This window comes from Dryas octopetala, chromosome 1 (genome assembly GCF_963921425.1).
Source record: "Dryas octopetala chromosome 1, drDryOcto1.1, whole genome shotgun sequence".
NCBI classification, from domain to species: Eukaryota; Viridiplantae; Streptophyta; class Magnoliopsida; order Rosales; family Rosaceae; genus Dryas; species Dryas octopetala.
The window spans coordinates 27,949,208-27,965,950 of record NC_141366.1 but is presented as its reverse complement, the minus strand read 5'-3'; the positions used below and the strand labels follow the sequence as shown (position 1 = coordinate 27,965,950).

Genomic DNA, 16,743 nt, shown 5'->3' with positions numbered 1-16,743 from the left:
TCCCTTTCAGTGATGTGCATCTCCATTATTTGAGACCACAGATCATAGTTTGATTCAGTTAGGGTAATCCCTGCATTGAATCCTGATCCCTCTGATTGAACAATGATAGGAACAGGTTTGCTTCCATACGACTCTGTATCATCCTTGCCCATGATAAATAAAGGAACGGTTGGGTAATGAACTACTGCTGCAAAGTTTCAGTGCGGCAGCGTTCTTTCAGGCTAGGCTTTGATACCAACTTGAATTTTAGAATGTTGGGGATTAATTTTATGATGTTGTATTCATCTCTTATAGAGGCATATATACAATCCTAGCAACGTAATTACAGGAAAGAACAAAATAGGTAAGTCAGACTAATTCCTAATCAATGCTAACCACACAATTATTGTACCAATCACTGCTACCAATTACAGCTAATTTATAGACAATTGTCGCAACATATCTTAAATAAAAATAAATAAATAAATAAATAAGCATGTAATTTAAAGAATAAGAAAATAAATAACACTATTAACCATAAAGTAAAGAACTACATAAAATAAAAGATTAGGAGAAGAGAGAAGAGAGACATAAATTATAGTTAACCATAAAGTAAAAAACTACATAAAATAAAAGGCATAAAGTAAATAAAAGATTATAAGAAGAGAGAAGAGAGACATAAATTAAAGTTTCATTAATTAAAAGTGCAAGAAAATTACATTCTTATTTTCTCGCAAACATCATAGCCAAATGGCTTGACAGAGAAATCCTAGGAGAATACTAGAAAAAGGCAGAAAATTAAAATATAGAGTAAAAGATGTGAAGGAAGGGCTAAAGGCTCCTTTAAATAGGCAAAGACTAGGTCATGTGATGGCAGCTATGAGAAGAGTTTAGAATCGCCACGTGTCACATACTAATTGGCTGGGATGAGATATTTATGGAGAGAAGATGAGGCAAGCAGAAGATGCTGGAGACAGCTAGAAGAGGTGCCACGTGTCAACATTTGGATGGCTGAATGCTTGATTAATCAAGCATTTTACGTGACTGCATTGGCACAGAAGAAGAGGCATGCGACTTGGCTTCGTGGCTTACTGTGACTTGCGGCTGCATGGGAAATCGTGAGAGAGATAAGAAAAAATGGAGAGGCGGCTCAAGGCTTGGCTTGCAGGATTCGGCTCACACAGGTGAGGCATTGTGCTGCTGGGCAGAAGAAATGGCTGGCCACGTGGCGACGCTGTATTGGCTGGAGCCAATATTAATCAAACCAATTTGATTTGGGCGGAAGTGTAGCGTTGTGACTCTTTAGCTTCCATTTGAAATGGGCCAGGCCATGTGCATGAATTTCTTCTTTCTTTTCTTTGGGCTTTTAACTTTAAAAACCTACAAAAGACAAATAAAACTAATTAATAAAAATTCTAAATTTTAATGTAGCCTAAATAAAAATAAATGCAACCTAATAAAATCTAAGAAAAATGACAAAAACTAATAAAACCCACTAATTAACTAAATAATAAAAATAAGAATTAAAACACTAAAAATTGCTAAAAGACATAGACAAAAATGTAAGGTTTTAAGGATAAAAATTATCTATAAAATGAGCTCAACAATATACAAAGCATGAATGATTTTGGGCCTTTTTAAGTAAATAGTACACGCAGTCTATTGAGACTGATACCCCAATTTTTTTATTATTTATTTAAAACAACAAAAATTCCTTAACAACCAATTAATCAAAAATAAATTGATTTTCAAGATATGTGTGAATAGCTCTGATACCACATGTAATCACATAAATATTTTCCATAGTTCACAAACATCAAGAAACACAAATAATATGATTAATTAAACAACTAAATAAATACCAAGAACACTTAGCACGATGCCATATAGAACAAATCTTCTCTTCTCTACAATCCTTAGTGCAACTCAATATAGGGCTGAGAATATTTGCACGGTTTTTGTGAGAGCAGAGACTTGTCCTTATGTAGTGGTGTTAAGATTAGAGTCATCCCATAGAAGTGTTACTTATACCTCAAGTAGCTCTAATCAAACACTTACTAGAATAAGACCTTATCCATGTTCAATTAAGACTTTAATCATCCTACTTATTAGGCCCTATATACTTGACAAACAGAATCACCAAGTGTCAAATAATTACCGGACTAGTCTATTACAACTCCTTCTTGGACTATAAGTCATGATGCGTTGTTGTATCCTAATACAAAGTTATTAGTCCATAAAACATTGTTACAGATATATCATATATATAGGAGGTAGTGTTTTTGTTGATGCTATTTTGCAAGAACTCCATAGATTTGATAAGAGTATAGTATGATTGAGTCAGTTACTTGCCATGTCAGTATTGCTGACTTAGCATAGCTTAGTTTGTCTGTTAGTCTATTAGTCTGTTAGTCAGCTAGATGGTTCTGTGGTTGTTAGAAGATTAATTCACAGAACTCTCAATCATGACTACACCTATATCACTTCTACCAAATATATGCAATTTGGTGACTGTGAGACTCGATGACTCCAATTATATTACTTGGTTATTCCAAGTTGAGTACATGTAGGAAAGTCATGACTTAATGGTCTATGTAGATGGCTCCATCCTTTGTCCAGCACATTTTCGATTCACTGAAGATGAGGGGGTTACTGGAGAGTATACTCAGAGTTCAAAGAGTGGAAGAAGAATGACAAAGGATTAATGTCTTTGATCACAACAACTTTATCATCTGATGTCCTTCCTTATGTGATTGGAAGTAGGACTTCAAGGGAAGTTTGGTTAAACCTCAAGGAAAAATTCTCTACTGTCTCCAGGTCCAATGTGATGCAATTGAAGACTAACCTTCAGACCATTCAAAAAGGGGCAGACTCTATAGATCAGTACTTGAAACGAGTAAAGACAGCCAGGGATCAGCTTTCAGCAATTGGTATATCCATTAGTGATGAGGACATTGTTAGAGTAACACTAAATGGTTTACCTCCTGAATTCAATACCAGAAAGACAGTCATCAAAGCTCGAGAGACTCCTATCTCTTTGAAAGAGTTCAGGCTGCAACTATTGGCAGAAGAAGATAATTTGAACAACACTGCTAGAACGCTATAACTGCCTCATCTTACTGCTCTTGTAGCTGGTGGATCATCTGAAGGCTCTCAGTTTGGAATTCCTGGCTATCCTTCCTTTGCTCATATGCAGTCCAATGCTCATGTTCAGTTTCCATATTTTACCGATCCATCTTATGCACAGTAACAAGGATATTTTAATCTCACTGGTTTTAATGCCAACTATAGGGGTAGTGGTAGAGGAAGACACTCTAATTGAGGTAGGTCTTATGGAGGCAGAAATACTAATGGTCAACACACTCAGCTGTATAATTTTGGTTCTGGGATTTGTACTATTAATTCTGTTCCTGAATGTACCATTTGCTTTAAAAGAGGTCACACTGCCCAGATGTGTTATCACAAACCTTCTAATACTGTTGGTTCTTCTGCTCCTAGCACACAGTCATCTACCATCATGCAGTGTCAGATTTGTTAGAAGAAAGGCCATACAGCTTTGGATTGCTATCACAGAATTAAGTAACTTTCACTACAAGAAAAAAAATTTTGGGCGACGAACGTAGTTCCTCTCCCAAAGTCAAATTTCGTCGCCCAAACGTTTGGGCGACGAACTGAGTTCGTCGACAACTTGGCCACCCAATCGATGACGCCCAAGAGTTTGGGCGACGAACCAGTAAATTTCGTCGGCCAAAGACACCTGGTGCAACGGTTTTTTTCGTCTCCCGAACCTCCTATTTCCTCGCCCAAAGCATGTTTGGGCAACGAAACTGTTCGTCGCCCAAAACCTACTTTGGGCGACAAACATCCTAATTCCTCGCCCAAAATATGTTTGGGCGACGAACAATTTCGTCGCCCAAAAGTTCTTTGGGCGAGGAATTACTATGTTCGTCGCCTAAACACGGTTTGGGAGAGGGATAATTAATTTCCTCACCCCGAACCTACTTTAGGCGACGAAATTGTTCGTCGACAAAATATGTTTGGGCGACGAACAATTTCGTCGCCTAAACAATTTTTTTTTTTTTAATTTTTAAAATTTAATTTAAATTATATATTTGAATTAAATAATATAAAAGAAAAATCTTTATTCAAAAACTATATAAAACAAAATTAATAAATTTTATATATCCAAATATTCATACAAAGTAGAAACAATTTAATATTGTATGCAAATATAATTAGTACATCACTAATGGCCCCCTAAGTCAGTAGCATCATCGGCACCGGTGGAGGAGTCTGACATGCACTGGTCAATGTTCGGTGGCAGCACAAATCCAGGTACAATCCTGGCCAACTGGCCAAACATCTGCTGCATCTGCTGCACCTTACTCGTCTGCTCCGCATATGCCGCTCTTGATTCTTCTAGCTGACCCTTCAACAGCTGCACTTCAGTGGACAGGTTGACTAATTCTGCAGATGGCTGAGACGAAGACCCGGCGCTGAGATCACGAACCCGACCCGCTCCCATTCCGCGTATCTCCCTACCACACCTAACACCCAGTGTCTCCGTCATAATACGAAGACCGGCATCGCGATCGGGGACTGGGATCGACTTCAACGGAGTGTCCGGAGGGTACTGGCTGGCCACCTCCTCCAAATAACTCGCCTTCTTGGCGAGCATCTCAGCCTTCAAAATGTTATACACAAGTTAGAAATTAGGAAATCAAATATAAATATTAAAAATTGTGAATTAAAACTATAATATAAAAAACTAACGTGCTTCGCCTTGCCCTTGTCGTTGCCAAGTCAGCCATAAACATCGCCGTAGTTGTCGAGCTCCGGAAATTGCGAACCAGCCTGAAAAAGAATGTAACGTTGACAAAAACTCAAATAATACTAAGAAATATATATATTAAATTAAATAATGGCGCACCTGACGATACGACTCCACCCGGTATGAGAAAGGCATAGAACCACCATGATGATCAATCCTTTCGGGCGCTTTCCGGTTCTTAAGATTGGCATTCGACTTCTTCTGTTAAATATTAAGCAAATTGTAAATGCATTAGTGCATACACAATAAAGGAATAACATTAAAAAAAAAAAAAGATTTTTGAAGTCTTAAAATGATATAACATACCCAAAATTTCGGACTCTGAAAATGAGTGCACAACCACTGCCACTGATCAAGCCGAGATGCCATCTTCGGAGGAGGGCTGGCCAATGCCTCAGCTACCGATCTAAACATGTTATATTCCCTGTGCAGCTCGTGCTTCCATTGTGTGTAAACTTTTCTCAATAACTTCTCTACATACCTAGCTACATCCGGATCCTCCATCCGAATGTCATAGTTTACCTGAAAAAAATGCAATTATCAAATTGTTAGGAATGATCAAATTAATCATTTTGTATTAATTAAAATATACTCACAGAAATGGAGCCCACAATGCTCCTCTTGACGGCGTCATCAACCTTTTCCCAACTGGGGAAAAGCATGGGGCAGTCGCCACGGATAATCGCCCCGACAAAGGAAGCGAAAGTACTATGCACCTCCTTGCTCGGTCGTAGGTGATCTTGCTGAACAACGATGCGAATCCTCTCGTTCGTCGTGCGCGTGAGTCGAGACGCCTTCAACCCTCTACTTATCCCCCTCGTGGTTTTGGTACCTAGAAAAGCAAATATAACATATTAATTTCACAGTAATCTTATAACATCTAAATAAAATTAAACATAAACACAAGTGCTGTGAAAACATTTTTCTTACTCTCTGATGATGAGGCAGTACGAGTGGATGATGCAACATTATCATATGCACCATAACGGTGACTACGCCGGGCCCTCCGTGCCGACTGAATCGCAGACCCAGTACTAGATGAGAGATCTGGGGCTATCGCCGGGGTCGATCCGCTCTGGACTATGAGGTCGGGCTGTACTGCAGGGGCGGGCTGTGCTACAGGGGCGGACATGGATGCTGAACTGGACCTCCAAGATCCACCCCTGTTCGAGATCAAACTCATCTGCACAATTCAATAAATATTTATGTTAGTCAAAAAGAAAACTAAAGTAATAACTTACTAATTTGAATCATCATTATCACTTACTAATATGAATCACCATTATCAATTACTAATCTGAATCACCACTAGAAATACTCATTTCATCATCATCATCATCATCATCATCATCATCATCATCATCGATACCATCAACATCATCATCTTCATCTTCATCTTCATCATCATCATCATCGATGAAATCATTAACATCAATTCGGGGAAGTGGCCCAAGATCAATTGATAAGGCATCGATCTCAATTGGAGGAACATCATGTATCTCGACTTGTTGTATGATAACATCATCGTTGTATGGATTGGGTATGGTCGAAGATGAATCCTCTTGATAGGCCACGTCATCCTGATTTTCTTTTTCCGGAATATCCCATATATTTCGATTCTGAATCATCTGAGCTACTTTCCAACCCACACCGGCCTTAGGATCATCCAGATAACATACTGGTTTCGCCATTGTGGCAAGAATAAATGGATCATTCTCATTTCATCGAGTGTTTGTGTTCACAGATATTAAGTCATAATCGAGTTTAATACTGTTGTTCCTATTCGGGTCTGTATTAAACCAATGACACTTAAATAACACAACTTGAAAGCGATGCGAGTACAAGACTTGATGTACACTCGTCAGCTTGCCGTAGAAATCTACCGTGCCAGTCTCTAAGTTCTCTACACAAACCCCGCTATTTTGAGTGCTCAAGATGTCATCTCGTTCTACAGTTAAAAACTTAACTCCATTCACATTACATCCGGAAAACGTTTCAACCCATTGAATGTCACTCACCAAACTCATTAACTCCTTGTTTAATGGCGAATTATCATCAGTCAACTTTTCCATCTGTTATAAGACAATGTAATTAATATATTACAAAAAACATACAAACATATAAACGAACTGATCATTATTGTCAGTAATCACTTACATGTTCCTTAAACCATTTAGGAAACAATTCCCGATGCTTTTTCTGTACACGTTCCCTGTCCCATCTTGGATAGTCGCGATTCATTAGTTCCTCATGCTCAATGCGTAAGGAGTCAACTTCTTCGCAATTGTTGAGTATGAACCAATGAGCCACCTCCATATCGTGTTTCGAGAATTCAACAGCTGGTTTAGGGGCTTCGCCAAATGGTCGTGTAATTTGAGAAAAGACAGAAAGTGTCTCATTTTTTTCACCATCGTCGTCGTTGCGTTGGGGCCGATTGAATGACGTCTCAACACTGCTGAGATACATTGCACAGTAGGTGATGGATTCATTTGCAATGTATGCCTCCGCTATGGAGCCTTCGAGGCGTGCCCTATTTCGGACGTACCTTTTGTAATTACCCAACATTCTGCAAATGTAAGTACATAGTGAGAAAACCTTTATGAGTAACATAGAGCTAAACTTGGAGAATAGTAACAAAAAAGTTTAGGAATTGTTACCTTTCTATTGGGTACATCCACCGATAACTGACCGGCCCAGCAAGAATTGCCTCTTGCGGTAAATATATCATCAAGTGAATCATTATATCAAAAAAGGCCGGTGGAGATATTTGTTCAAATTTGCATAAGATGTACACAATCTCATCTTTCAATTTTGACATGTCTGACACACGCAACGTCTTAGCGCATATATGCTGAAAGAACCTCGACAACCCAACAATGGGTTCAACCACATCTTCGGGCAAAAATTTTCGAATACCCACTGGAAGCAGACGTTGCAATAAAACATGACAATCATGACTTTTCAAGCCCAAAATTTTTCCAGAGTCCATTTTCACATTTCGTGAGATATTGGCCGCGTATTCATCTGGAAATTTAACCGATGTAAAAAACTTTAAGAATTCTTTCTTATCCCCAGGCTTCACGGTATAAAATGGATGTTTCTTTATCATTTTATCACCCTTCTTCGTTAACCACAAATGTTTCATGATGCCCATTTCTTGCAAATCTTGTCGAGCCTTAATTGTGTCCTTTGATTTTCCCTCAATGCCTAAAATTGTCCCCACCAAACTTTCGCACACGTTCTTCTCAATATGCATTACATCGAGATTGTGCCTGATTTTCAACTTAGACCAATACTCCAACTCGAAGAATATCGACTTGTTCGTCCAATTTAGATATGTAGGTGACCTTGGCATATTTCGTTCTTTGTTAGAGGGATGTTTACCAATCCGACCAAATTCTAAGTTATTCAACTGCCTCAAGATGTCATCACCAGATAATTCTTTAGGTTTCACGCCCATCTCCTTTTTTCCGTCAAAGGCCTCCTTATTGTGACGCCATTTATGATCCCTCGGCAACCATCTTCGGTGGCCCATATAACATACTTTACCACTGTGCCAAGCGGAAGTTATATCCTTATTACAAGTAGGACATGCCATATAACCCTTGGTGCTCCAGCCTGATAGATTCTCATAAGCTGGGAAATCATTTATTGTCCACATGACTGCCGCACGCAAGGAAAACATTTTTCCAGTGAACTTGTCATATGTCGGCACACCATTTTGCCACAATTCTTTCAGCTCATCAATCAACAGCCGCAAATATACATCGATCTCCTTACCAGGGGATTGCGGTCCCAGAATTAATAGCGTCATAATTGTGAATTCTTTTTTCATGCATTTCCAGGGAGGCAAATTATAAGGAACCACGACCACTGGCCAAGTGCTGTGAGATGTGCTCATATTTCTGAATGGATTAAATCCATCAGTAGCAAGTCCTAATCTGACATTTCGTGGATCTGCTGCAAAATCCGAATATATCTTGTCAAATTCTTTCCATGCGCTTCCGTCTGCAGGATGTCTCATCACATCATCCTCAACCCGCTTATCTTTGTGCCATCTCATGTCACTTGCAGTATGTGTCGACATGTACAATCGTTGTAATCTTGGCTTAAGTGGGAAATATCGCAACACCTTTTGCGGAATCTGCTTCTTTCTCTCTACAGATTTGTTCTTATATCTCGGCTCATTGCACACAGGACATTTATCCTTCCCTTGGTGTTCTTTGTAAAACAATACACAATCATTCTTGCATGCATGAATCTTTTCATATCCCAAACCGAGATCTTTCAACACCTTATTCGCAAGATAATGAGTTTCAGGTATATGATTGTTCTTTGGAAGCATTCGTTTCAAAATCCCCATCAACTGATCATAACTTCGATTCGAATGTTGATTAAGTACTTTCCAATGCATCAACTCCACAACAGCAGTTAGCACTGAGATTTCTTCACAACCAGAGTACAATTCCCGCTGAGCTTGTTTCAACAATCTCTCATACTTATCAAACTCTTCTCTTTGGACTTCGGGTAACCCATCATCTTCATCCATATTATCGCTCTCTGTATCATCCTGATTGACTTCGTGATCAAGCGATGCATATGGATAAGCATCGTTTATTATGCCCATCACTTGGTCATTATCATCACCAACAGATTCAGTTGTTTGCAGAATTGTTCGAGCATCCGAGGAAGTCGAAGCATAAACTCTCGGTTCACCATGATAATACCATGTCGTATAGTTGTGTGACATCCCATATTTCACCAAATGAATTCTGACTTCACGCACTGTCTTCCATAAACTGTTGTTACAATTTTGGCACGGACACCTTATATTATTCTGAGCATTGACATGTTCCTGTGCAACTTGGATAAATGACTTGATCCCATACAAATATTCATCACTAACACGATTCGTATTACGTATCCACTGTCGGTCCATGATGCCTGTTTCCATATTACATGACAATTAGAAAAAGATTCGTCACCCTTCTGCGTCTTCTTATGCCTTCGGTAAGGGCCCTATCCCATTCGAGAATGCACATATGTGTCGTGGTTGTTGGCTCGCACGACGTAGTTTCGATATGGGAAAATTTCGACAGCATCTCCCTATGGTTCTCCAAGTGCACGACGTAGATATTTAAAACAAATATCTAGTATGCACTCGAAGAACACATAGGGAGATGTTGCCGAAATTTTCTCAGATCAAAACCACGTCACATGAACCGTTAACCACAACACATAATTGTGCACTCCCAAACTGTCCATGGGTAATTTGGACAATTCAAGAATCATATTGGAGCGCAGTCACGCCCAGCGTCCATGCGCGCATCCAACAAACTCTCGAACGGGTCTAAGGTGAATTTAAGTTTAGTGTACAAAGTTATCCACTGATAACTTCGCACGACTAGTTGAATGTACAAAGTTATCCATTGATAACTTCGCACAGGCGCTTCGTGCCACATGACCTAACCCAGTACTCGAGGAGTGCTGGACTACGTCATCAGGAATTTTGCAATTACAACTAAATTAAATATAACATACAAACTAAACTATAATTAATCTAACAATATACTTACAAGCATACAAACAAACTATTAAATTTTAGCATTTAAGAACATACAAACTAACTAATCAATTTTATAATTAATTTTAACATACAAAATAATTCACTAAAAAAGTTTAATACAATTATATATGAAACATTAAATACTAAATCATACAAAAACTTAACGAAAAGATAGATTAAACACATACCTCACCGAAAATGCAATTATCCTTCACAACAAATGCAACACTATCCTTCCTTCACCAAAAAAATAAATCATTGTCAAATCTTAGCCCAACATCAATCTAAATTCAGATTTCACAACCAAACCACTAAATCAAAAAAAACCACAACATTAACTAATTACCACTAAAATCAGAAATTTCACAACCAATTTATGCAAAATCCACAGTAAGTGCAAATTGTCCAATCCTACAAATGCAAAATCCACAATATTAGAAAACATAAAAAACCAAAAAATAACACAACATAATTAAAATAACAGAAATTGAAGATTAAAAAAAAAAAAAAGTACCTTGTGTTTCGGTGAGCTGGTTTCGGGTGGGGGGGGGGGGATTGGGTTTCGGTGGGGGTGGGTCTTCGGGGGAGGGTGGGTTTCGGTGAGCTGGGAGGGTGGGTTTCGGTGGGGGGGTTTTCGGGAGGAGGGAGGAGGAGGGGGTGGGTTTTCGGGTGGAGGGGCTGGGTTTCGGGGGGGGTGGGTTTCGGGAGTAGGGAGGAGGAGGGAGAGGCGGCAGCCGAGAGCAGGGAGCCTATTCGTCGCCCAAAGTCGTTGACTTTAGGGCACCGTTTTATCCCGCCATATTTTTCAGACTTTGGGAAGTTGATTTTTGGTATGAACCATGATCGTTCTTACGTTCGAGCTCCAATACCAAACTTCTAGATCTCCAATTGACCTAATTTTTTGGATGAATGATCTTTGAGTAGGAAACTAATAAATGAACGATTCGGATCATTAAAAACACAATCGATATATAAGGTTCTACATATAAATCAGTAGATTTTACACTTAAATAATAAAGTTTATTAACTATTTCGTTCAAACCTTGTCGATTCAATAATTGTAAAGACAATAACGTCATTACAACAATCACACTCGTTCATTATCTATGTTCATACACAAAGATCATCCCTACAAAAAATTGGCTCAATCAGAGTTCATCTAGCCGTTCGATTATGATTATAAAAACCATGATCTTTCACACACATTAAATGCTAAACCTAACTTCTACTTCTCCGATTGAGATAATTTTTTGTATGGATGATCTTTGAGTAAGGGACTAGCCAATGATCGGTTCGGATCGTTAAAAACATAACAGAAATCTGAGCTTCTACATATAAATACACTTGAATAGTATAATTCTATTAACTTTTTCGTAGAAATTTTGGCGATTCAACAATTTGTGAAGACTACAATGTAATTTCAAAGATCGGAACCGTTCATTTTATTCGTTTATACTGGAAGATCATCCCTGCAAAAAATCGGCTAAATCGGAATTCATCTCCTCCTTCGATTAGTATTAGAAAATTCACGATCGTTCATAAGTTCAACCACCGTTACCTAACTTCTACATCTCCGATTGAGCTAATTTTTTGCAGGGATGATCCTTGAGTGGGGAATTAAAAAATGAATGGTTCGGATCATTGAAAACACGATCGACATATAAGGTTGTACATATAAATGAACGGTTTTTACACTTGAAGAATAAAATTCTTTTAACTATTTCGTTAAAACCTTGTAGCTTCAATAATTGTGAAGACCACAACGTGATTCTCACGATCAGATCCACTCATCATATACGTTCATACTCAAAGATCAACCCTCCAAAAAATCGGCTCAATCGGAGTTCATTTACACGTTCGATTATTATTATAAGAATAAAGATCGTTCATACACCCTAAATGCCAAACCAAACTTCTACATCTCCAATTGAGATAATTTTCTGCACAGATGATCTTTGAGTGGGCCACTAAGAAAGAACGGTTCGGATCGTTAAAAACACAATAGAAAGTGATATTCTACATACAAATACACTTGAAGAGTATAATTCTATAGCTTTTTCGTTGAAACTTTGTCGATTCAACAATTGTGAAGACTACAATGTAATTTCAACGATCGGAGCCGTTCATTTTATTCGTTTATACTCAAAGATCATTCCTGCAAAAAATCGCCCAAATCAGAATTCATCTACTCCATCGATTAGTATTAGCAAATTCTTAATCGTTCATACATTCGAGCACCGTTACATAACTTTTACATCTCTAATAATCCTAATTTTTTGCAATGCTGATCTTTCAATGAGAAATTAAAAGTTGAACGGTTCGGATCGTTGGAAACACAATCGCATTATATGAATAAATAGCATACATATAATTTGTACCAAAAAAAAAAAAAGGGAATGAGCCTTTGGGGCGAGGAACATATAATTTCGTCGCCCAAAGTACTTTGGGCGACGAAATATATTTTCGTCGCCTAAAATAACAGGGGTGACGAAACTCTATGTTCTTCGCCCAAACAAATTTGTGGTCGCCCAAAATACTATTGGGCGAGGAAATTATACCTTCCTCACTCAAAGTTAGTTTGGGCGAGGAATATGCAATTTTGTCGCCTAATTTATTTTGGGCGACGAAACTGTATGTTCCTCGCTCAAAGGAAGTTTGGACAACAAAATTGTTGTCGCCCAAAACTTGTTTGGGCGACGAAATTGCATGTCCCTCGCCCAAACTAACTTTGGGAGAGGAATATGCAATTTCATCGCCCAAAGTAATTGTCAATTAATTTTTTGGCGCTTCAGTTTAGGCGACGACATCATTTCGTCACTCAAAGTAAATTTAGGCGAGGAACATGATGTTCGTTGCCCAAAGTACTTTTAGGCGACGGAGGTGTTCGTCGCCCAAAGTTGAATAATGTTGAGCGACAAATTTTTTTGTTCGTCGCCCAAAAATACTTTGGGCGACGAATATAGGTTCGTCGCCCAAGTATGTTTTTCGTGTAGTATATATATGCTTATCCGGGCCAGCCACCCTCTGTAAATCTTACAGCTATGAATGCCATGTTCTCTCCTCCAAGCATTTCATCTTGGTCACCATCATCTTCTCCTATATCTAATGCTAATCATGGGGGATTCCCTACTGGTTCACCTCACATGACTCACATTGTTCTTCTATTTCTCCTGGTTCACAACACACGTATCCCACTGGTTCTACTATAGCATCAACATTAGCTGTGCCACAATCTAACTCCAACAACTGGCCTGCTACCAATCTTCCTAATCTCTTTTCTATGCCTCAATCCAACTTCAGTAACTGGCCTGCAGCATCCAACTCATTTTCTATGTCTCAGTCCAGCAATACTCATGCAATGCCTCATGCACCTGATTTCCACATACTTGCAATATCTTCAGCATTTCATACTACTGTATCTTCACCACAAGATTTCTGGTTGATTAACACTGGTGCCACTAATCATCTCACATCGGATTTGTCTAATCTTGTCAAAGCCACTCCTTTTGAAAGCCAAGAAGCTGTGACAGTTGACAATGGGGCAGGTTTGGATTGAAGCATTAGGCTATACCACTTTACTTTCCTCTACTACATCTTCCAACCCTTTACATCTTAATAATGTCCTTCATCTGTACCTGCGGGGGAGAGTACTAATATGGCGGTTTGAAACCTCTTTCCATATCTCGATAAACTACAGTTCAAAAATACTCATCCATATAAAAACTGAAAATACTACTCTTTCAATAAATCCGCTTTAAATACAAATGTTCTCGGATCAATGAAAATATATTGTTTGATCAAAATCGTTTCCAAGAAGCTTGAATTTTAATAATAAAACTACTCAAAATATGATGCTAAAAATCTTGCTTATCATTTAATTCTCATTACTAAATGAATATGGAAGTAGTTTATGAAATTTCTCAAATCCATAACCAAGAACTAAATTCTCAAATAAATAAATATAAAGTTCTTTCAAATCTTTTCATATAAATATCCATAGGAAAATCATGCATGCAACAATGAGCTCAAATCTGAATATGCCAATATTTATTTAAAACAATTCACGTATCAAGAATTCAAATACTTATATATTCATTAAATCTCATGAAAGCTTGTAATATAGTCCAAATTTATAAAAATCATTCGAAAACCACAAGTCCAACTCACAATCATTCTTGCTCAAATAAAATTCAGGATAACCAATTAAATCAAATCATAATTCAGGTTTATAAAATGCTTCCAAAACAAAGTCCAACTTACAATCATTCTTGCTCAAATGAAACTCGAGATAACCAATATAGATCAAATCCTAAAATCATAAAACACTTCCAAAATGAAAGTCAAACTCACATTTATTATTTCTCAATCAAAAATCTAACAACCAATATGAGTTAAATCATGAATTTCATAAAAGCATTTATAAAACAAAGTCAACTCACCATTTTAACTGAGCTATGCTCAACCCTTTTCTGGATTCGTTTTCATCTCACGATTCAACACTCATTTGTCACTAATTGTAGCCGAGAGACGAAACTCTATCGACCTAACACAAAAGTATGAATTTCATATATACTTCCCATTGATAACCATAAATAAATCCCTTTGTTTTTCTCGAAACTCAAATCCAACTTCACCAACACGTCCCATAAGATTACCTAAATCAATTTAAAAGACGAAATGATATATATCTCCCTCGGAGATTTGTATGGGGTTAGTTCAATTCAAAAAAGTGTCGGACGAAAATATTATGGCTGGTCAAAGTTTGGAGGGTGGTTTGTCAAAACGAGAATTTTCTAGAATGGGGAGGGACTGCTGCTGCCTACAAGAGAGGAAAGAAATGGCTGGTTTTTAATGAATATCTGACTTGGAAATTTACCATTTTTCCCTCCAACATCAATAGCTCATATTTTGTCCCTCATAAATCGGATTTACGGTCCGTTTTCACTATGCGCTCGTGAGCTCGTGTTCTATCCAACCATGTCAAAATCATAATTTATAAAGATACTTTTCAATTAACTTTCCTTTGTAAACCCAAATTTTTCTATTTAGGGCATATTTCTCCACAAACTAAATAATTCACCACTAATTAATGGGTCCGAGGTCCGAAAAATGTTCCGTAAATTCCTATGGGTTCCTCTTGACTTGTACTTTTTTTTCCATCACCTCAACTTCTAAAACTTGGGTTCCCTAAGTTTATTCCAATAAATTCCAATATTACTAAATAGCTGTCATTAAATTAAATAACTCCTTACTAACCTCAATTAATTCTCCAAAAATCAATGTAACCTCAAATAAATTTCCAAGAACCTCCAATCCAAATAAATTTTAAAAAATTTCCTCGAGTCCCACAATTTAACCTTTTTTTTTTTTATGCTTCTTAATTCCACAACAAATAAAAATGCAAATTTCTAGTAAAATTTGGATCAGGTCGTTATAGTGCTTTAGTAGTTTTTAGTTGTTTATTGTTTCTTAGTGTTTTTCTCAGTAGGTTTGTTTGAGCAAAGTATTGGTTTTAGGATTGAGTCTTGAGTCTATTTCCATATGTAATTTTTTTTTTATGATATTTTGTCTAGAAAATGCCACAGAGGAAGATTGTAAGGGTAAACTTTATAATTGGAAATTAATTTCCTAAGATAAAAATCATCAAATTGAAGCTTTAGGTTGGATATGTTTAAGTGAGTCAAAGTTTGGACATGTTTGTTGGTTGAAGCAAAGGTTGATATTCAAATCTTATATCCAGAGCAGTTCTTAAAGGTAAGTCTCGATGTTCAATTTCTCTTAGGTTAAGGTAATGTGACTTAAAGACCTTGCATGAATTCTAGGTGGTTAGAATTATGTTCATGTGCATTTAAATGTGTTTAAATGTTTTCGGAGTTGAAAAATGTTGGAAGAAGAGTTTTGTTCGCGGATAACTGATCCTATGTATTTTTTAATTTTTTTTTTTGAATTATTTTCCCAGAGGATTGATCCACCCATAAGCATTTTCTTGCGAAGCTCTTGTAGGATCGATCCTACGTACTGGAGGTAGGATCTATCCTACCGAGACGCAATTTTTCCTATACCACTATAGGATCGATTCTATGGTTGGTAGGATCGATCCAACACGTTTTTAAATGTTTTCTAAAGTTTTCTAATCTTAGTTTTTCAAGGTTTTAAGTCCTAATTCAAAGCTAATCCTTTCTTATATGGATTTTGACTTATTTTCTAGGTTGTTAAGGTTTTTTTTTCTTATATTTAGGTAGTTTTATAATAAGTCTAAATTGCTCATACATTATACACGCTTGAGAGATTTTGTATTCTAGGGTGTGAGCTTTGATTATATGAACATCCTTGTTTCATAAACACTAATCATGTAGGATAGTTCATT

The 16,743-nt window shown here is 37.4% G+C and overlaps 1 pseudogene; it reads right to left on the bottom strand.

Moving 5' to 3' along the window:
- Positions 1–4,225: 4,225 nt before the first annotated feature.
- LOC147299507 (uncharacterized) lies at positions 4,226–9,749 on the bottom strand (annotated as a pseudogene).
- Positions 9,750–16,743: the final 6,994 nt, after the last annotated feature.